This window comes from Erinaceus europaeus, chromosome 2, assembly GCF_950295315.1.
Source record: "Erinaceus europaeus chromosome 2, mEriEur2.1, whole genome shotgun sequence".
Taxonomy (NCBI): domain Eukaryota; kingdom Metazoa; phylum Chordata; class Mammalia; order Eulipotyphla; family Erinaceidae; genus Erinaceus; species Erinaceus europaeus.
The window spans coordinates 74,584,291-74,606,169 of record NC_080163.1 but is presented as its reverse complement, the minus strand read 5'-3'; the positions used below and the strand labels follow the sequence as shown (position 1 = coordinate 74,606,169).

Below are 21,879 nucleotides of genomic sequence, written 5' to 3'. Positions count from 1 at the left end.
AATACAGTAAGGTGTCAGGCTACAAAATTAACATACAAAAGCCAGTGGCATTCATCTATGCAAACACTAAATTAAAAGATGAAATACAGAAATCAATTCCTTTTACTATAGCAACAAAAATAATAAAATATCTAGGAATAAACCTAACCAATGAAGTGAAAGACTTGTATACTGAAAATTATGAGTCACTACTCAAGGAAACTGAAAAAAGACACAAAGAAGTTGAAAGTTATTCCATGTTTATGGGTTGGAAGAATTAACATCATCAAAATGAATATACTACCCAGAGCCATATACCAATTTAAGGCTATTCCCCCCCCAATCAAGATCCCAAGCACATTTTTTAAAAGGAGAATAGAACAAATACTACAAATGTTTATCTGGAACCAGAAAAGACCTAGAATTGCCAAAACAATCTTGAGAAGAAAGAACAGAACTGGAGGCATCACACCTTCAGAATTCAAATTGTGTTATAGGGCATTGCCATCAAAACTGCTTGGTACTGGAACATGAATAGACACACTGACCAGTGGAAGAGAATTGAGAGCCTAGAAATAAGCCCCCACACCTATGGACATCGAATCTCTGACAAAGGTGCCCAGACTATTAAATGGGGGAAGGGTTGTCTCTTTAACAAATGGTGTTGGAAACAATGGGTTGAAACATGCAGAAGACCGAAACTCAACCACTATATTTTACCAAATACAAAAGTAAATTCCAAGTGGACCAAGGATTTGGATGTTAGACCACAAACTATCAGATACTTAGGGGAAAATATTGGCAGAACTCTTTTCCACATAAATTTTAAAGACATCTTCAATGAAACGAATCCAATTACAAAGAAGACTAAGGTAAGTATAAACCTATGGGACTACATCAAATTAAAAAGCTTCTGCACCTCAAAAGAAACCACTACCCAAACCAAGAGACCCCTCACAGAATGGAGAAGATCTTTACATGTATTTAAAGAAGATCTTTACATACATCAGACAAGAGTTTAATAACCAAAATATATAAAGAGCTTACCAAACTCAACAAGGAAACAAATAACCCCATCTAAAATTGGGGAGAGGACATGGACAGAATATTCACCACAGAAGAGATGCAAAAGGTCAAGAAACACATGAAAAACTGCTCCAAGTCTTTGATTGTCAGAGAAATGCAAATAAAGACAACCATGAGATACGACTTTCCTCCTGTGAGAATGTCCTACATCAGAAAAGGTAGCAGCAACAAATGCTGGAGAGGTTGTGGGGTCAAAGGAACTCTCCTGCACTGCTGGTGGGAATGTAAATTGGTCCAACCCCATGTGAGAGTAGTCTGGAGAACTCTCAGATTGCTAGAAATGGACCTATCCTATGATCCAGTAATTCCTCTCCTGGGGATATATCCTAAGGAACCCAACACATCCATCCAAAAAGATTTGTGTATACCTATGTTCATAGCAGCACAATTTGTAATAGCCTAAACCTGGAAGCAACCCAGGTGTCCAACAACAGACGAGTGGCTGAGCAAGTTATGGTATATATACAAATGGAATACTACTCAGCTGTTAAAAATGGTGACTTCATTGTTTTCAGCTCATCTTGGATGAAGCTTGGAGAAATCATGTTAAGTGAAGTAAGTCAGAAACAGAAGGATGAATATGGGATGAAGTCACTCTCAGGCAGAAGTTGAAAAACTAGATCATAAGAGAAAACACAAGTAGAACCTGAACTGGAGTTGATGTATTGCACCAAAGTAAAAGACTCTGGGGTGAGTGGGGGGGAAGAGTATAGGTCCAAAAGGCTGACAGAGGACCTAGTGGGGGGTTATATTGTTATGTGGAAAACTGAGAAATGTAATGTACAAACTATTGTACTCACTGTTGAATATAAAACATTAACCCCCAATAAAGAAATTAATAATTTTTTTAAAAGTGTAAAATATTATGTTAATGAGAGAGAAATACAGAGAGAAAGATCAGAGCACTGCTCAGCTCTGGCTTATGGCAGTGCTGGGGATTGAACCTGGGACCTCAGAGCCTCTAAGGCATGCAAGTTTTTTGCATAACCATTATGCTATCTCCCCAGACTAGTATCTATCCATCTCTCTTCCCTCTCAATTTCTCTCCGTCCTATCAAATAAAAGAGAAAGAAAAAAGGGAAAATATACCTCTAGGACTGTGCTGCAGCAATAACCTTAGTGGCAATAAAAACATAAATAAATTTTAAAATGATGATGTCTACATAGTTAGAATTACCAGGTCTCTCCCATATGTACAAGAGTCAATATGTGTTATTACTGAATTTCCTTTTTTCTGACCAATCTGCCTTATGTTTATTTAGCAGGTTACAGGAATTTTTTCTTAATTTTTAAATTTTATTATTTGTTGTTGTTGTAGTAGTTATTATTGCTGTTGTTGTCGTTGTTAGATAGGACAGAGAGAAATGGAGAGAGGAGGGGAAGACAGAGAGGGGCAGAGAAAGATAGACACCTGCAGACTTGCTTCACCACCTGTGAAGTGACTCCCCTGCAGGTGGGGAGCCGGGGACTCAAACCGGGATCCTTACACTCTGGTCTTTGCGCTTTGCGCCACGTGCACTTAACCTGCTGCGCTACCACCCGACTCTCTGGAATATTTTCTTAATTTTTTTATTATTTTTATTTATTTATTGGACAGAGACAGCCAGAAATGAAGAGGGATAGGGGAAACAGAGAGGAAGAGAGACAGAGAGACACCTGCAGACCTACTTCACCATTCCTGTAGCTGCCCCCCCGCAGGTGGGGGGAGTGAGTGCTTGAAGTGGGGTCCTTGCACATGATATATGTGCCTGACTAGGTGTGCCACCACCCAGCTCCTGCTATTGATTTTTTTTTTCTTAACCCTAAACAGTCAAATTCTAAGGCCTGACAACATCAAACATTGGAAAAAGACGCAGAGCATCCAGGACTATATATATACTGCTAGTGATGGAGTAAACTGGTATAGTCACTTCAGAAAATAATTAGGTGTTAACCAGGAAGGCTGCAGACTTAAATTATCTTCCATTGTAACAACTCTATTTTCTAAGGTCAAACACTCAGACAATAATTACAAGATGTGGTCTGAAAAGGCCTTAGAGTTCCTAAGAATCTTTCAGGATGTAAGCAATCTTTCAGGATGTAATCCTTTCCAATTACTTATCTGTGAAGTTAGATTTTATTTTTATTATTCAATATAGCTCACTGAATGCAAAAGAAGATTTCAGGATCTACTTATCTTCTATTAAGCCTGGTTTTTAATAACATAATTAATGACACTCTTCTTTAATAGCTATTTTAATTTATATTTATTTTTTATTAAAATGATTTGTGCTGACATATAAGGATACTTAATTCATTATCATTATTGTTTTCTACCAGGGATATTATTTGAGATCTACACATGCAGGGTTTCCATGCTCCTGGCAGACTTTAAAAAATTTCTTTATTAGAGGATTAGTGGTTAACAGTAGATAGTAAAATAAAATAGTTTGTACTTCTATAACATTTCCCAGTTTTCCACATAACAATTCAACCCCCACTAGGTCCTCCTCTGCCATCATGTTCCAGGAGCTGAGCCCTCCCCACCCAGACCACAGTCTTTAACTTTGGTGCAATACAATTTTTTTTTTTTAAGATAGAAGGTGAGAGGGAGAGAAAGAAAAAGATATCACAGGATCCCTCATAAAACTTCCCTGTGGGGAGTCAGGCGGTAGCGCAGTGGGTTAAGCGCAGGTGGCGCAAAGCGCAAGGACCGGCATAAGGTTCCCGGTTTGAGCCCCCAGCTCCCCACCTGCAGGAGAGTCACTTCACAGACGGTGAAGCAGGTCTGCAGGTATCTATCTTTCTCTCCCCCTCTGTCTTCCTCTCTTCTCTCCATTTCTCTCTGTCCTATCCAACAATGACGACTTCAGTAACAACAACAATAACTACAACAATTAAAAAAAAAACAAGGGAAAATAAGTAAATATTAAAAACAAAAACCTTCCCTGTGCAGGTGCTCCTACATGGCGGCCAGTGGCTTGACCTCAGGTTCTCAAATATGGTAAAGTGTGTGCTTTACCAGGTGAACCACCTCCCAGCCGCATTTCATTATCTGTAAATTAACTGATAACTATTTTTGAATTTAATTTAGTACAGTAATACCAGTTTTTTTTTTTTAGGTCAGGGAGCTGTGTTTATTTCATTTTTTCTTTTTAGTAACATAAGTTCTTTAGGGTCTTAAATTTGAACATTGTAAAGGGATCTTATTTATCATAATAACATATTTGCTAGGGCAGTTTCATTCTGCTGCAAAGATTTTCAATAAAGATGAAAGAAAAAGTATCCTGGGCCAGGGAGACAAAACACAGATTCACATAAATAGACACTGATGCCTGTGGCTTGGAGGGCCCAGGTTTCAAACTTCAACTTCCCTCCCCGAAACAACTTTGACAATGACCATCACCATGCTGAACTGAAGAGTGCTCTGGTAAACAAACAAAAGCAGATAAAAAGAAAAAGTGTCTTTACCATTTTTGTCTGAGTATGGCAGCCAAAATCAAAGAAAAAAAAAAGAATATTGCAACTCAGAAACTATCTTGTAAACAGTAATCTGTTTTGTTCCAAAGAAAGATCTAAGATATGAGTTTATAAAATAAAACACTACAACTATAGTAATTTCCTGAATTTCAGGAATATCTCTGCTATGCTAATAAGTTAACACTTGATGGGTCTTAGCTTCAAGTTGGGCATTGGTTATTAGAAAGATGATGCATGGGAGTTGGACGGTAGCACAGCGGGTTAAGTGCAGGTGGCGCAAAGACGGGCATAAGGATCCTGGTTCGAGCCCCCAGCTCCTCACCTACAGGGGAGTCACTTCACAGGTGGTGAAGCTGATCTGCAGGTGTCTATCTTTCTCTCCCCGTCTTCCCCTCCTCTCTATAATTCTCTCTTTCCTGTCCAACAACGATGACATCAATAACAACAACAATAAAACAACAAGGGCAACAAAAGGGAATAAATATTTAAAAAAAAAAGAAAGATGATGCATGTGATTAACAGATTTAGGATTTCCAGATCCCAAAGAAGTGGAGAGGAAGTTAAACCACAGTGATGGAATCAACCATGTCTATTTAAGCACCATTAAACACTCTACAGAGACACCAGAGCACTGCTCACCACTGGCACATACATGGTAGTACCTATGACTGAACCTGAGACCTCTGGACCCTCAGACATGCAAGCCTTGTGCTCTAATACTGAGCTGTGTCCCCAGTCCCAGTTGTTTTATTTATAAGACTAAAATACAACTCCACAAATAAACTCTAGGAAAAATGAGAATAGGATGGAACTAGATTTGAATACACAAACATTATGGAAATCTTAGCTATTTTCCCTTGCCCGACTCTTAGAAAGTTATATAAAATGAACATACATGTTTCTTCTTTTTCTTAGATTTTTAAAAAATATTTATTTTTCCTTTTGTTGCCCTTGTTGTTCAACATTGTTGTGGTTATTGATGTCGTTGTTGTTGGAAAGGACAGAGAGAAATGGAGAGAGAAGGGGAAGAAAGAGGGGGGAGAGAAAGACAGACACTTGCAGACCTGCTTCACCGCTGTGAAGCGACTTCCCTGCAGGTGGGGAGCCGGGGGCTCGAACCAGGATCCTTATGCTGGTCCTTGTGCTTTGCGCCACCTGCGCTTAACCCACTATGTCACCGCCCGACTCCTTTCTTCTTCTTCTTTTTTTTTTAATTGCTGGGACTCAGTGTCAGCAAGTTTGAAAGTATTGATACACTAGAGAAAGAAAACTATTACACAAAGAATTCAGTAAACAGGGCCTTCATGTCCTGATTCTGTCAATGTCTACTCAATGTCTAAGCTTTAGCCACTTCATTTGTTTCAGTAAGACTCAAAGTTTCATTATAAACTAAAAATGCTTTGCTTCATCCAATACTTAGCACCTCACTCTACTACCTCCAGACTTTATTTACATTTTCTGTGGTTCCACATATAGACATATGCATACACATGCAAGTAATAGAGTATTATATGCAAATTTATGCCCTAAATATTTTTACAATCGAACAGCTCAGATTCCTGTCATAAATTTCAAACTACTATATGTACAAAACTTGACTATGGTACTTCTACTTTTTAATATTTTAATTGTCTTTACTGATAATTTTACTCAGTTTTTCAGTTTTACAATATTGTAAATTCATGGGTTAGTGGTTCTACACCCGTAAAAAGTGAGGCAAAATTACTTGTTTTTAAACTGTGAACAGTTGGTTCAATTCCCATCCTCTGAGATTTTTTTTTTTAAGAATCAACCAAGTTATCATTTAAAACCCATTTGATTAATATGTGAGTAGTCAGATGTGGCAGTATCAGTTATGCTTATCTAATAGCATTGAATGGCTTCCCCATCTAATTTTTATTCTCTGCTTTTTTGAAGGAGAAACACCACAGCACTGCTCTACCATCCATGGTGCTCTCTTCATACTATCCATAGGGATCAAAGCCAGGACTTCAGGCATTTTAAGCCATGTGAGCATGTACATATGTACCTTCCTGCTAAGTCACCTCTGACTTCACTTTTCATTAAAAATATAAAAATGAAACTAACTGGATACAATGGCCTAGGAGGTATCACAGTGGAAGTGTTCAAGTCTTGGAGGCATGAGGTCTTGAGTTCAAATCCCTGGCACCTATATGCCAGTGTGATGTTCTGGTTCTGTGTCTGTCTGTATGTCTGTCTCTCTCTTGATAACAACTGAGTCAGGGAACCAGGTGGTGGTGCACCTGGTTAAGTGCTGATTACAATATGCAAGGACCCAGGTTCAAGACCCAGGTCCCCGTCAGCAGGGGGAAAGCTTCATAGTGGTGAAGCAGGGCTGCAGGTGTCTCTCCTGCCTTTCTCCCCATCCCCTCTCAATTTCTCTATCCAATAATAAATAAATCAAAATAAAGAAATAAGTTAAAAAAGAACTGGGTCCAAGAGATATCTCCTCAGTAGAGTACAGTTTGCCAAGTGCAATGATCTGGGTTTAAGCCCTGGCCACCAGATGAAAGCATGAAGCAGAGGGGAAGCTTTTCAAGCTATAGAGTACTGCTGTGGCATCTCTCCTTTTCTTTCTCCCTATCTGGCTGTCACCCTTTATTTAAAAGAGTCCACCAGGAGCAGTGGAACTGTGCAGGTGCCAAGTTTCAGTGAAAACTCTGCCGGCAAAAAAAAAAAAATCAGAAAAAACTTTTAAAATATGACTACAAATACATATATGGCTACAAAATAAGTTAATTATTTTGTTTATGGTTGAAAAGTCAAGTACAAGCCTTGAGTACTATAGATGTTCTGAGAAATATTTGCATATTGGCCTCACTTTTCAAATTACTTATTCAAAGATTAACTTTTTAAAAAATATTTTTTAAACATTTATCTATTTATTCCCTTTTGTTGCCTTTATTGTTGTAGTTATTGCTGTCGTCGTTGTTGGATAGGACAGAGAGAAATGGAGAGAGGAGGGGAAGACAGAGGGGGAGAGAAAGACAACCCTTCAGCTTCATTACTCGGGTGAGACCTTTCCTTTAATAGTACACTCTAATTTCATCTCAGGTAGTTCACTTTCTAACAAAGTCCCATAACCTAGATATACACCAGTTTCTGTGAGAGAGAGCTTATGTGCACACGTATCCATAAACTACTGCAAAATATATACCTGAAAGCAGGACTACACTAGAGTTTACAGTGAGTACCTCCCTAACACTTCCTCTCCACTATTCCAAGCTTGGGATCCATGATTGCTCAACAAATTGTTTGGCTTCATATGTTAACTCTCTTTTCAATCACCAGGTTCCAGATGCCACCAGGATGCTGGCTAGGCTTCCCTGGATTGAAGACCCCACCAATGTGTCCTGGAGCTCAGCTTCCCCAGAGTCACACCCTACTAGGGAAAGAGAGAGGCAGACTGGGGGTATGGACCGACCAGTCAACGCCCATGTTCAGCGGGGAAGCAATTACAGAAGCCAGACCTTCTACCTTCTGCAACCCTCAACGACCCTGGGTCCATGCTCCCAGAGGGATAGAGAATGGGAAAGCTATCAGGGGAGGGGGTGGGTTATGGGGATTGGGTGTTGGGAATTGTGTGGAGTTGTACCCCTCCTACCTTATGCTTTTGTTCACTAATCCTTTCTTAAATAAAAAATTAAAAAAAATATTTTTAAACATTTATCTATTTATTCCCTTTTGTTGCCTTTATTGTTGTAGTTATTGCTGTCGTCGTTGTTGGATAGGACAGAGAGAAATGGAGAGAGGAGGGGAAGACAGAGGGGGAGAGAAAGACACCTGTAGGCCTGCTTCACCAACTGTGAAGCAACTCCCCTGCAGGTGGGGAGCTGGGGGCTTGAACCAGGGTCCTTATGCTGGTCCTGCGCTTTGTGCCACGTGTGCTTAACCTGCTGTGCTACCGTCGACTCCCAAAGATTAACTTTTAATGTACACAAGTCAACCTTCTGTACTGGCTGTATATACTTTACCTATTTTTCTTTCTTTTTTTAATTTCTATTTATTTATTCCCTTTTGCTGCCCTTGTTTTATTGTTGTAGTTATTATTGTTGTTGATGCCATTGTTGTTGGATAGGACAGAGAGAAATGGAGAGAAGAGAGGAAGACAGGGGGAGAGAAAGACAGACACCTGCAGACCTGCTTCACCATCTGTGAAGCGATTTCCCTGTAGGTGGGGAGCCGAGGGCTCGAACCGGGATCCTGAGACCGGTCCTTGCACTTTGTGCCACCTGCGCTTAACCCGCTGTGCTACCACCCAACTCCCCTTTTCTATCTTTTTTTTCCCAACACCAGAGTGCTGCTCAGCTCTGGCTTATGTGGTGAACTTGGGACTTTGGAGCCTCAGGTATGAAAGTCTGTTTATGTAACCATTATGCTATCTGCCCCCACCTGTTTTTCTTATTTCTAATACCAATCACAGTTTTTTTTTTTTTTTTTAAAGTAGTCAGTGGCCTAAGAGGTGGTGTAGTAGCTGGAGGGTTGATTTTGGGAGCACGGGGTGCCAAGTTTGGGCGCTAACATCATATGTGCCAGAGTGAAGCTCTGGTTTTCTCTTGTTAATCAGTAGTGAATAATATATATATGTGTGTGTGTATAGTATTCAATCATAATTCATTTTAAATAACATATGTGCTTTAAAAATATTCCAGTGTATGTAAAAGTTAGATAAACTTCTCATCTATGTTTTTTTTTTTTTTTCTCCCCCTCCAGGTTTATCGCTGAGGCTTAGTGCCTGCACTACCTACAAATCCACTGCTCCTGGAGACTGCTTTTTCACTTTTGTTGTCCTTGTTATTTATTGTTGTTGTTATTACCATTGTTATTGATGTCATTGTTGTTGGATAGGACAGAGAGAAATGGAGAGAGGAGGGGAAGAAAGAGATGGGGAGAGAAAGATAGACACCTGCAGACCTGCTTCACTGCTTGTGAAGTGACTCCCCTGCAGGTAAGAAGCCGGGGGCTTGAACCGGGACCCTTATTCTGGTCTTTGCGCTTGGCACCATGTACACATAAGCTGCTGCACTACTGCCTGGCCTCCACATCTATGTTTTTATTACAAGATTATTTAAATCAATTGTAAAGTATGGTTTTGCTCAAAGTGGGGTTGAAAAAAATTAAGTATTATAAGTAACAGCAACAGCAAAGCCGTTATTTGAAATACTTACCACTGAATGGCTATCATCATATAGCTCTATTCAGGATTCAATCCATACATGAAAAACCACAAAGGAATACCTACAAAAAAATTAAACACAGAAATATGTAAGAATAATCATGGTAAGTTCTCGCTATAATTTCTTTATTGTCTTCCCCATTATTTTTTTTTCCTCCTGATTTCTGCTCTTCCTTTATTCATGAGGGGAAGAGGGGAGCGTGTTTTCAGCAAATCTCTCAGTGAAATTAATTGTAACAGGTCATTAAGATTTGGACTAATTATAGTTCTTCATTGTTTCCTTGGTGCATAGAGTCAGAGTTAAAATTTAACATCACATTTCTGTCTTGATGCCAGGATAATACTACATGGCAATATCTCTACAGTATTAGTTCATCACTAAAATGCTATGCATTCTTTATGAAAAGTTAAATGTTTTTTGAATTAAAAATAGATCTTCTGGGGTGATGGCACACACAGTAGAGTGCACAGATTACCACATGCAAGGATCTAGGCTCGAGTTTCCAGCCCCCACCTGCAGGGGGGAAGCTTCACAAGTGGTGAAGCAGTGTTGCGGTGCTATCTCACCCTCTCAATTTCTGTCTCTATCAGGAAAAAAAAAAGACCGAAGCTAGGTAGTAGTGCACCTAGCTAAGTGCACACAGTACAGTGTTCAAGGACCCAGGTTCAAGTCCCTGCAGGGGGAAAGCTTCATAACTCCATAAGGAGGACTACAGGTGTCTCTGTCTCTTTTCCTCTCTACCTCCACCTCCCCTCTCAATTTTTCTCCCAATAATAAATAACTAAAAATATAATTTAAAAGAGCATGTTTCTAAAAAAAAAAAGACAAGGGGGTGAAGTGCTGGCCACTGAAAACAGTGAATTTGTCCTATAGTCACCAAGTCCCAATGATAACCCTGGTGGAGATAAGATGATAATAATAATAATAATAATAATAATAGGTTTGGCCAATGTCTATGTCCAGCAGAGAAGCAATTACAGAAGTCAGAAGTCCTTTCTTCTGCACCCCCCAAAAGAATTTTGGTCCATACTTGTAGAGGGGTGAAATATTAGGGGAAAATGACCAGAGGGGTCTGAATCCCAATTCTACTGTGACTTAAAATGTTTGTGATTGGGAGCTGGGCGGTAGCGCAGTGGTGCAAAGCCAAGGAGTAAGCACACGTGGTGCAAAGCCAAGGTGTAGCATGAGGATCCCGGTTTGAGGCCCCAGCTTCCTACCTGCAGGGAAGTCACTTCACAGGCTATGAAGCAGGTCTGCAGGTGTCTTTCTCTCCCCCTGTCTTTCCCTCCTCTTTCCATTTCTCTCTGCCATACCCAACAACAACATCAGTAACAACAACAATAATAACTACGACAACAATAGAAACAACAAGGGCAACAAAAGGGAATAAATATTTAAAAAATAAATATTAAAAAAATGTTTGTTAACTACAAAAGTTTGTTTTTATACTATCACTGAGAGGTAAAAGAATCTGGAAAACACCAGTTTCTGTTATCTGAGAGGGAAGTGGAAAAAGAAATGACACACTTTTTTTTATATATACATATATATGGATGTATATATATTTAATCCATATTTATATCTATGATCTTGGGAGAATTATGAGAGTTGCTGCTGAAGGGGGATGGATGAGAACAGAACTCTGGTGGTAGGAATAGTGTGGAATTATACCCCTATTATAATTTTGTAAAGCACTATTAAAATAACTAAAAACAAATAGGTCTAACAGAACTTTGGTGGTGGGTGTGGTGTAAAACTATACACTGTAATATTACAATCTTGTAATCACAAATAAAAAAATAATAGATGTACTATATGATTTGGCAATTCCTTTCCTATGTATCTAAAGAACATGAAAAGTTATCCAAAGAGATTTATTTATGCTTATGTTTACTGAAGCACTATATGTAGTAGCCAAATTTTAGAAACTGAAGAGTTCAACAACAGATGACTAGCTTAGGAAGGTTTCTACAAATACACAAAAAAATACTACTTAGCGGTGACAAAAATGAGATCTTCTCTTTTGTTTCAACATAAGATAGAATTAGGGGCTGGGTGGTGGCACACCTGGTCAAGCACACACAGTACCAAATTCAAGGACCGGAGCAAGAATTTGGGTTCAAGGACCTGGCTCCCCATCTGCAGGGGGCCCACTTCACAAGTGGCAAAGCAAATCAGCAGGTGTCTTTCTTCCTTTCTGACTCTCCTTACTCTTTCAATTTCTGTATGTCCTATCCACTAAAAATGGAAAAATTGCCGCCAGGAAGGAAGAATATTGAATGAGCTCACTTAGAAGAGGGACTTAAACAAAGCAAGGTACATTAATAAGTCGAGTTCTATTTCAGCAGGCTCAAGAACACAAAGGCAGAAGTGGGGAAGGACTGAAAGCTTGGGGGCCTGGTACCCAATAGAGGAGAGAGATGGCAACTTGACGGTGATTTGTGCAGACAACTATCTTGGGGAGACATGAAGCTGTGCCCTGTGACAAGTCTTATAAATCAGTATTTTCTCAATAAAATAGTAAAAAATAAAGGAAAAAGAAAATGTTGATTTCTGAATAGTTAAGCATATAGAAAAATTTAGGACTGTTTTAAAAATTAGGGTTTTTTTTTTTTTACCCCCCCACCTGACTTCAGCTTTCAGAAAAATTAAAAACGATATTTAAGTAGTCACTGTAAAGTGCTTGCCCTGTCGTACACATAATTTAGGTTTGAGTTCCCAGCATACCACACTCGGGAGTGTTATGGCATTGGGGAAGCTTTGGTGCTTGGTATCTCTTCCTCCCTACCTGTCTCCCTGAAAATGTCATCCTGGAACAGTGAATTTGCACATGTCTGAGGTCCTGACAACACAAAGAAGTATAAAGATAACATAATAGTGTAGGTCAGTTATTCAAGTAGACAATGATACTTTTAAAAACTTATAGTGAATAGAGAAATAGCTCTATTCATACAGCATAGGACTTGTATGCTCCAAGTTTGATCCCTGGCACCACATATGCTGAAGTAGTGCTCTGCCTCTCCCCATGAAATACATAAAACGACTTTTTAAAAATCAAGAAAACTTTCAGTGTGTAACCAAAAATCTTACTTACTGATGATCTATTAGATTACTACGTTTTACTCATGACTTAATGAAATGCCATTGCCCAAGAGACACAAAAGTTGAGGATATAAAGAAAAAATTGGGAGTAGTCACCTAGAACCAAGTAGTAATGACCAGAAACAGGAATATAAAGATGAAATCCGAAATAATCTGTAACTAGAAATCCTGTTATTTGATAGTGATGATCTACTCCTCACAAATCCTATTATGTGACCTGAAACTCACACATGAGAGTATCAGTAATGGTATGAAATATGTAATAATCATAATGACTGGCATGCATATTTGAAAGCTGATTAGTGGCATTTGCATACCTACTTTAATTACAATAAGCAGTAGGGGATGTTTTAAGTTAATATATTAAGAAGCAAACTTGTAACTTAACACAACTGGCATGTATAAAAGACCACTATGTATGAGGATGTTAACATTACTAATTGTCTTTGAATCTGACTATGAAAATTGTTCAGAGGGATGTTAACACAAAGACACTTACACAGAACTGTTTCATACTCTATAGAATGGCAAAAATAGTGGAAAACAAAATCCCTGAGATAGGAAAAAACAAAACAAAACAAAAACCTGACTATGGGACAATGAAGTCACAGGTCACATAAACCATGGGATTTACTTAAAATAAGTATTTTATTTAGCCACTAGGATTATCACTGGGGCTCAGGACTATGACTGCAAACCCAGCACTCATGGAAGTCTCCTTCCTTCCTATTTATTTGATAGGACAGAGAAATTGGGAGGACATGGGTAACAGAGGAGAGAGACAGACACCTGCAGATCTGCTTTAATGCTGTTGAAGCTTCCCATGTGCAGATGGGGAGTGAGGGCTTTTTATAAGACATATTACTAGGTCTCACCTCCAATTTCCCATTTAGTATGTTAGAACTGAGAAACAGAATCTTTTTTCAATCCCCATGTGAATCTGAGTGGTCCAAGGACAACACATTGAGATACAAATCTAGATAATCAGGAGAAGTAAAATGTGGGCACCCTGGGGGTGTATGTGTGTGTGCAGACTTAAGGATTACCAACATATTTCTCGAGGTGTATTAATTTACATTAACAAAGATTTAGTCTAGGGCCTCCGGGCCAAAAGAACATTGAAGAAAGAGAATACTATATCTATCTATCTATATCTATCTATCTATCTATCTATCTATTTGAGGAAATGTTTTAATAAGATTGTTGGCACAGGGTATTGCTTCACATTTTCCCAAGATAGGTGTCAGCATGTCTCACCCAAAGGTACCTTACAAACTAAACTTTATAAGTGGTTTGACTATATTTTATTACAAAAAAGTCTATAGTAAGTCTATGTTGTATCAAGCAAGCTCTAGCCTAAGGGATTTCTCAAAGTAGAAGTAAAAGTGAATACTCAAAAGATTTCCATGACTTTGTGGTGACTAAAGTTCTAATTTTGTAGTGAGGCGATGGCACTGGATTTGCAAGCATGAGGTTTTCAGTTCCATTCTTGGTACTACATATGCCAGAGATGCTTTAGACTCTCACTATTTTTTCCTTTTCTCTCATGAAGTAAATGAAATTTTTTTTAAAAGTTCTATTTCTGTTTCACTGTCTCGTACTGCAGGCACACATTCTCTAAAAAAAATGGGGCTCAAGGAGGATCCTGTTTCCAATTATGTATAGTCAGATGAGAGTAAAGTTATAAGTAATTTCCATGCTTTAAAGACTTCCCAAGAGCTTAGGCTATGGGAAAGAATACTTCCAGTCCAGCTGCTTTTTCATCAGGGGAACAATCAGAGTTAAGGGGTCCCTAAGGGCTAGGACTCCCCAGGTTTCTTTCCCTTTGGAGTCTAGAAGCTCTGACAAAAATAGATCAGGTTCCACAAAGAGGTCAAGGTCATTCTAGCTACAGAGAAAGGTGAGAAAACAGCTCAACTCTTTAATGACTCAATTCTTCATTTCCAGTTCTTCCTTCAGCCTTCTTAAATGCCCATGTCCTAATGTGGAGACAGACTGAAACAGAGCTATAACAAGAAATAAACTAGCTAAAAATACTAAACGAACTGTTCAAAAAGAAGATAATTTGCATCTCCTATCTTTTACAAACTAACCTTGTTTTTTAATACTATTTATAGATGATACAATGAGGACAGTTTTGTAATTAATAAACCCAACTGTCTTATATAAATGTTAAATATAAAAATGCCTTCCAAGTTACTGTATTAAATAAGTGAGAAGCAAATGAAAACACTAATAAAGCCACCATTTTCCCAGCATAAACCAACTGCTATCGTCCTTATGCAGATATAGACAGAAAGATGGTTGCTTGACTGTAGCCCTGGAAATGCATTATGTTGCTACAAGTATGTGTAAACCATTGATGTTACCTGTGATACCATTCTATGAAAACGGAGCACTAGATCAATCCATCTAACTTCAAACTGAGTACATTCTCTGCTCAACAGATGGAAATTATATGCAAAAGGAGTTAGGGAATTGTTGTAAAAGCATAGGGATGACATTAGTAGCTAATCTATTATGGCTGTGAGACTTTTTAAAAGACATCAGGGAAATACAAAGGAATAAGCAGATGATTATAATGACAGAATTTTCAAGGGAATTAAAAATAGAAAACTTCTGGAAGAGAAAGAATGACAACAATAGCACCTTATTTAATCCTTCAAGAAATTGTTGATTTAAAGCTTTTTCCACCCCTGAATTTAAGTTTGAGAAGGTAACAGCTTTCTTATTAGTAATAAGCTGATAATATGCATCTTTATAACATCCCTATCCAGAATGGGTTTCAGAAAGCTGGTGACATAGCTCATTTAGGAAAAGTGTCATCTTTGCCATACATGTGACTTGGATTCAAGACACTGGGGGAGGTTTTTGTGGTGTATGTGTGTTTGTGTGTGTGTGTGTGTATAGGGGAGGTGTGGTGTGTGTGTATGTTCCTCTCTCTGTAAGTCAACCCACAGCAGTGAGTTCCTGACAGCAACAATTAAAAAAGCCAAAAAGTTAATTAACAATTTTAATATAATTTGCCTATTTATTTATTTTAGTTTAATCACACAATATCTAAAACACTGAAATAAACCTAGTGATGAAACTTTAAAAAAGTAAGTGGACTCGAGATTTACAAGGAAACCTGTAAGCAAAATGTAATTGCTAGGGAACTCCTCCCCACAAAAAAAAAAAAGTAACTAGAATACTGACACACAGCAGTCTATACAGAGAAATAAAACTGGGATGTTTTTCTTGAGTTTTGTTTATTTTGTGAGATTAAAATTTTCAGTCCTACATTTAGATAGCCACATATTATAAGGTAGCCACAACTGAGTAATTTGCCATTAGCTTTTTTTCCATTCAGCAAAACTGAAATAACTTTCCTTTAGAAATTACTCACATCAGTAGTTGAGATAAGATTGCTTTTAAAAGACAATTTTACTTAATGGAGGATAAATCAGAAACAGTTTTAGAAGCTGGACTTCCCAGTTCCAAATCCTGTTCTGACCCGAAACTGCAACTTTGGACCAGTTACCTAATCTCTCCCTAGCCTTTTTTCTTTTTATTTTACAAAATTACATGTCAACAGGGTTTAAATCCACACCATTCCCACCACCAGAGTTCTGAATCTTCACTCCCCACTGCAATCCACCACAGTTCCCCTAAGGTTGCAGACATGGGCCAACTATCATTTCTACAACTATCTGTCCATATTTAAACATATGCCCCCTTTTCCTCCTGATTCAATCCTCTCCTCCTCCAAGCCACTCATGAAAATATTACTATCTCCATACATCCCTCTCCTTTTTCTCCTCTCTGGGTGCTGATGCAGCTGGAGTTCAGAGCCCTCTTACCTTCATCCTATCACTTCTCCCTTGCTGGGCGTATAGATTAAGGTTGTTTTTGGGATAACTTGGTTTCTTCACACATAAAATTAGAAAATTAAGTTATCTACTCAATAAGTTAATCTAAAATATCTCTCGGTTTATTAACTTATTAATACACGCAACAACAAAACAATGAAAGATTTCTAGTAAAACACTATATGTGTTCACAATTTTTAACACATGTTTAATCACACAGGCTATAGCTTATAGTTTGTGTAGGTTAGTATTAGCCATTTAACATTCCTCCACTTTCCCAAATATTACACAATTTATTGACCTATAAAATTCTATTTTCTTGCCTGCCTTAAAAAACAGCAAGTCCATAGAAAGTGCTTCTATGGGCAAAATGTCTCAGATGTGCAAGGCAACACAATACTGATGTAAACAAAACATCTCTCTGAACAACACTTAACTTATAAGCCAATCTTTACATCTAAGACCAGAAAACAATCTGAAATCCAAGCAATCACTACAAAGTGCAATAAATATAGACTAATGGAAAAGATGAGGAATCAAAAAACCTAGGTTTGAGTCCTAGCTCTGCTACTTATTAGCAATTTCAGTAGCCTGGGAAATCATGCAGTAACAAATGTTAGTCTCTCAAATATAAGGTCCCGATTTCAGTCTTTTGTCACATGTACCAGAATGATGCTCTTGTTCTCTTTTCTCAATCTCTTATTAATAATAACAATTAAGGGAGTCGGGTGGTAGCACAGCGGGTCAAGCGCATGTGGCGCAAAGCACAAGGACCCAAGCAAGGATCCCAGTTCGAGCCCCTGGCTCCCCACCTGCAGGGGGAGGTCGCTTCACAGGTGGTGAAACAAGTCTACAGGTGTCTATCTTTCTCTCCCCCTCTCTGTCTCACCTCCTTTCTCCATTTCTCTCTGTCCTATCCAACAACAATGACATAAATAATAACAGTAATAATAACTACAACAATGAAAAACAACAAGGGTGACAAAAGGGAAAATAAATAAATACAAAAAATCAAAAAATAATAATTTAAAAAACCTTGTAATTTTGTTTAAATAAAACCTCTCAAAATTTACTATTACTAAACTTTTTTTGAGGAAGGGGAGGAGTGTCTTTAACCTTTTACAGACTTAGATGAAGGCAAACACCTTTTAATCAACAAAAATGAACACAATCATACATTATTATTGCAAATAAGTTTAAGTAATCCGATGTACACATATTCTAAGAATCTCTAGATGAGAGGATATAGTGATTTCTATTAAATATAAAAATGCTACTTGCTAGTTCTTTGTCAGTCTATTAATCTGACTTTACAGGTTTGTTTTACAACCTTTAAACATACTAGCATTAATAAACTGATGCTTATAAAAGTACAAAATAAAGTTTAGGAAAGTATTTCTCTCCTTCAAATATGTGCTCATGGAAGGTTTTAGATTTGTATCCTGACAGTATACTCCATGATTTTTCTCTATTGCATTACTGTCCTCAAAATCTTCAAGTTGTGTAGGCTAAACCTCTTAGAAGAAACCTAAAAGTCAGACTAGTTTTTTTTTGTGTGTGTGTAGGGTCTAATAATAAACACTACTAAGTAAAAATTGGGTTCTAGTAAGAAATTCAATGTCCCTATGTATTCATAACCACACTGATGAAAGAAATATTGCAACTTTGACAGAGTCACAGCTGTTGTAATTAATCTTAGGAGCAGATATCACTAGTTCCAAAGAGCTATAATTACCAGCATTTTGCATTATGTGGGTTATGCATTCCAAGGATACAGAACTGCTACCATAGACTTCAGACACTACCTTAGCAGGTAATACTGACTATTAAAGCAAACATCAGCATTTACTTTGTGCATGTGTTAAGATTTTGATCTTTTCTCAGTTTATCATGTAACTTTACCTTGTAAAACAGATATTTTTTAAAAAGTTGATTTGCTGACAACTCTGCTGCTTAACTTTATAAAAGGCAAAGTATTACAAAGTAAAAACAAATACCCCATAAAATTCAAACCTATGAATAAAATTAGTGCTGTGGAAACATAATAATGAGGTTCAGACTTATAAACTAGTTCCAACTGTGCCACACACTCAGGGTTTGTGGAATTAATTAATCAAATTCCATCTCACGTAGCAGGATAGAGATCATGCAAGCAGTTTAAATACCCTCAATTATCTTCATGAAACTAAACATCTTGAAATAAATAAGAAATAGGAACACAGAAAAAACAGAATAAGTACATTTACCAAAATTATAACTGCCAACTTTCAAAAACTAATCACCAGATAGTGTGAAAATGGTGGTTGTTCTCCCTAACTTGAATATGTGCAATACAGGTTCAGTATGCTATCTTTCAATAAAATGAAACAATTTATTGTTTAAAAGAATTCAAGTATACTATCTGGTCTACTAGGAAGAATAAGTACTCCTGGAGGCAAAAAGAAAAAAAAATTCAAAAATTCATTCTAGTCACTTTCCTTTTGGTCAGCAACTGGTGGCTATAGAGAATTCCTTACTTTTTCTTAATCAAGAAGTCTTCAAAATTTAGAAAAAAGTATACACCAAGTATTCAAGAGACTAAGGCATTCTCTCCAAAATTTTGACTTTTTTTTTTTTTTTTTTTTTTTTTTGCCTTCAAGGTTATTGCTGGAGCTCAGTGCCTGCACCACGAATCCACTGCTCCTGGAGGACATTTTTTCCCTTTTTGTTACCCTGGTTGTTTTACTACTGTTGTGATTATTATCGTTGCCATTTATGTCGTTGTCGTTGGACAGGATAGAGAAATGGAGAGTGGAGGGGAAGACAGGGTGAGAGAAAGAGACACCCGCAGACCTGCTTCACCACTTGTTGTTTTATCATTGTTGTGGTAATTTTGGCAATTTTATGATTAGCTAAAGTTCAGATTTTAAACTAATGTTCAGATATGATCATAAAGGCAGTTGTCTTATTTAATGAGAGGTTTTAAAGAACGTCAACAATGACAGCACTGTACTTCTCCATCCCCTTTAACCTCAATTTTTAAAAATACCCCTCGTTCCAAGCAGCAGTAGCCTTTATAAAAGAGTATTTAATAAATGCATTTTCAAACTAGTTAACTCAACGTCTTACCTAAGCCCTGAACAACTTCTATTCCCTCTACACACACACCACCATCACCATCATTATCGTCATCGTCATAAACGAAAAAAAAAAAACCGTGTATGACTACATCACAATGTTGTGCCACTTCACATTTATGTCACACCCAAAAACAAACATTCCACTTAAGGTATCAGGGTGCTCTCCATCGCTCTTGGAGCCCACACATTTTCATTTCCTTAAAAAAATTTTTTTTTATTATCTTTATTTATTGTATAGAGACAGCCACAAATTAAGGGAAGGGGGAGACAGAGAGGGAGAAAGATAAGACACCTGCAGCCCTGCCCCACCACTTGTGAAACTTGCCCCCTTGCAGGTGGGAGCCGGGGGCTTGTAGGAACCCACACATTTTCATACTTGGCGGGTCCTGTACTATCTTAAAACCTTGGAGGTATCAGTAACCTCAAGTTTTCCACTTTGAGTAACATCATTCACTACTCAAGAGTTTCCCTCCTCCTCCCCACCCCGCCCCCCACAGCCTGCAGCTCAAACTGAGTTTTCCAAATGAATAGATTAAAAAAATTCCATAGAAAGGATGGAAACGAACCTGAATATAGAGATGAGCTCGGAGAGGAGTTTAGGAAATTACTATCCAACTACTTGATGATGGAGGGGTGGTGGGGGAGACAGACTTTTATTATTTTTTTTTTCTTTTTCCTGCAACCATCAACTATTAAACTGAGAAAAGTTTTACTCATCCAAGAGTCACCATAAGGGATCAAGAATTACCAAGGCTCAGCAGTCTGGGAAAGCAGTATCCTTTCAGCTTTTGCAACCGCCACCGTGCCTCGCACACGCGGCGGCTCGCCCAAGTCGTCGGGGGGCTGCTCACCTCGGGCTCGCCTCGTTGGAGCCCCACCGCACAGCACGCCCGCGTCCCGAGCCGCCCTCGCCTCCACGCCCACCCGCGGCGGCAGCAGCGAGACTGCGTGGCGGGCGGCCAGCGCCTGCAGGCATCGTCCGAGCGCGGGCTCGTCTGGGGGGCGGCGCGGCGTGCGGGCGTGCGTGCGACCCGGGGGGCCAGGGCGGCTCGGCGCCTCGTGGACAGCGTTCCCGGCCTCTACGCGCCACCTGTCGCAGGGGCAGCACAAGTGGTGGGTTCAGAGAGGGCGGCACCGGGCCCAAGCCACGCCCACGGCACCTCTCTCCCCCAATCCCCGCGCATCCAGCCTGAACGCGAACCCACGCGCCGGCCATCCGGGACTGTGCCTTAGTCTGACTGAGCAGGGGGGAGGGGGGAGCTGGGGCCTGGCCGCTGAGCCTGGAGGCGTGGGTTGACGCCACGTCCAACCTGTAGGGTGTGCCCTCTTCCCGGTGCTTTTACTCTGCATAACAGCTATAACTGGGCCTGCGGGGGTCACCCCAGTGGCTCCTAGCACGAGATAGCACGTGCCTCCCCCCTCCCCCCCAGTGAAGCCCATGTTTCGCATTCAGTGTGGGGGCGCTCAGGCCCTTTGGAGGCCCACCTGGTGCTGGGGTGGGGGTGGGAAGCAGGGTTTTTGACTTTATGGTGATTAGCAGTCTTGATTTCTAGCTTACAGACTTCTACCCCCGCCCCCCCACGCCCCTTTCACCTGCTCCTACAACGATGTTCCTCCCAGAAAACCTTGAGTCTTCAGGGCTTCCAGTCAGTTCCTCAAAAGGGGAGCAATTAGCCAGGATCCAGAAAGTCTCCTGCCAGGGCCCAGGAAACTATAGGAAGAAAGCAACTCGCGCCTCGCAGGCTCGCGTGCACTCTGGGGCTGTAGTGGCGGGAAGTGCTCGTGACTGCGCCTGCGCTTGCGCCTACGCTTGCTTACGTCAGCTCAGCGTTTATGTCTGCACAATGGGTGGAGCATGAGAGCCCTGGGGCGGGGCGGGGCGGGGCGGGGCCGGGGGTGGGGGTGACACCCCCAGACCAGGGGTCTTGAGTTGAAGCGGACACTAGGCCCTGTTCAAGTACCCAGGTCAACTGTCTTCAATGCAAGCGTCATTTGCATATATGGGGCTCACAGATGTTTGTTGAATGACTACATGATGAGATGTACACCTACTAATGGCTTCCTTTCTCCCAAGAGGGAAGCCTG

At 39.5% G+C, this 21,879-nt stretch overlaps 1 protein-coding gene across 1 annotated transcript in view; it reads right to left on the bottom strand.

Moving 5' to 3' along the window:
* Nucleotides 1-21,529, bottom strand: part of TEX15 (testis expressed 15, meiosis and synapsis associated) — a 76,021-nt gene extending 54,492 nt beyond the window's left edge. The window contains exons 1-2 of the mRNA XM_060183106.1: nucleotides 21,388-21,529; nucleotides 9,714-9,783 (exon numbers count right to left, since the gene is read on the bottom strand). The gene's annotated coding sequence lies outside the window, so the exon portion shown is untranslated. The remainder of the gene's footprint in view (nucleotides 1-9,713; nucleotides 9,784-21,387) is intronic.
* Nucleotides 21,530-21,879: the final 350 nt, after the last annotated feature.